Here is a 1755-nt window from a genome sequence, read left to right as displayed (position 1 = left end):
ACCTGGGTCTTCATGTCTAGGGCTCTAGTCCAACTCCCAGGAGCCACTTGCAGCCCCCCAGACCCTGCACCCCGGGGGTCCAGCTCCCCAGCTCAGCCATGCAGGGCTCTCCCTGACCGGGACCCCCAAGTCACCCTTCCTTTCATTGACATTTATCTTCCAATAAGTTGCCTAGCATTTTTTACAACTTCTCTTTCTAGTTTTAGACTGTAAATTTTCTCTCTGCTGAATCTTGTAGCTGACTGACTGTTTTTCATTATATTTGTAGGACTCGGGGAGGGGAAAAAAAGCCAATCCCTTTATTTGAGAATCCTGACATTTATTAGCATAATAAAACTCTCAAGATGAAATTGCAGTTTTCCAGACAGTAATTTCATTTGCAGGACAACTTACGAGGAATTTATTTTAAGGCCAGGTAAAACCTAAAATATATGAGACATGCAGAAAGTGCGGGCCCCCAAATAAAATGAAATAAATGTGTTAGGCATGGAAACCCAGCTGTTGTCTCTCACATATTAATTAGGGGTGACAGGAACAACAGCTCAGGGGTTCAGTTCTCAACCCTTGGTCTGCGTTTCAGAGCTGCTGCTAGTTCTTGGAATAGGAAGTTTCTTCTAACACCTTGAAAGTCATCAACACCATATTCCCCTGACACATCGCTGCTGAGCCCGGAAAAATTAATTGCTGCTGTTAGTGCAGTTGTTATGAGCAATGCCTTCCATTTTTGAGATAGAGCTTTCTGGGGCGCCTGGGTGGCTCAGTCGGTTAAGCATCCGATTTCAGCTCAGGTCATGATCTCGCAGTTCGTGAGTTTGAGCCCCGCATCAGATTCTGTGCTGACAGCTCAGAGCCTGGAGCCTGCTTCAGAGTCTGTGTCTCCCTCTCTCTCTGTCCCTCCCTCCCCCTCTCAAAAATAGACATTTAAAAAAAATTTAGGGGCACCTGGGTGGCCCAGTGACAGCCACACAGAAAACTCTCTTCTCAGTATACCCAGTTTTCATGAGGTTAAATGACTTGAAAAAAGTCACATAGTTTGTAAGTAGCATGGCCCAAACTAAAATTCAGTTCATCTGAGGCCACTAGACGTCTCATAGAAGAAAATCTAACCATAATCGGTGATGGTTTTAAAGCACTTCTGTGTTCAGGAAGCAGGTTCCCCCTCTTCTCTTGGTTTTATTCATTCAGGGGCCCTGTGAGACAGCAGACAGGGACCAGGTTGTGAAGCTGACATTACGGAACACTCAGCTCAGGAGTGCCATCGGGGCAGGCAGAAGAGTGCGGTGGGGAAGGAGGGCCACGCCAGAGGGGGTGGGCCTCATCTGCCGCTCCTTGGTTTCACCATGACTAGTCGCTCAGTCTCGCAGGACTGTTTGCCCAGACGTGGTAGGAAGTGCTGCTTGTCCAACGGCCCCCTTCCCCCCAGGGAGGAGGAAGGGAGAAGAACTAATCCACCAGCTGCTGTCTCCCATTGATCCAAGCTTCACCGCATGGGGAGTTAACTGCTCTGCTCTTGTTGGTTGTCTGGTGTCTTCTGCATCTGCAGCCATAGGAGATGAAACGTGGGGCATGGTGGCGCTGGCTCCTCTCACATGAAGCTGATGGGCCCAGTGGGGACAAACAGAGTCTGCACAGAACTAATTGCAGTGATGGTAACCAGGGTGTAATAAGCAGCCAAGGATATTAAGAGTAGGAGAGGCAAGAGGTGAAGTAGAGCGTAAGAGATGTGTGACATGACCATCAAGTACCATAAGCCCA

This window comes from Suricata suricatta, chromosome 2, assembly GCF_006229205.1.
Source record: "Suricata suricatta isolate VVHF042 chromosome 2, meerkat_22Aug2017_6uvM2_HiC, whole genome shotgun sequence".
NCBI classification, from domain to species: Eukaryota; Metazoa; Chordata; class Mammalia; order Carnivora; family Herpestidae; genus Suricata; species Suricata suricatta.
The sequence above is the reverse complement of the archived record's forward strand: the minus strand, read 5'-3'. Positions refer to the sequence as shown.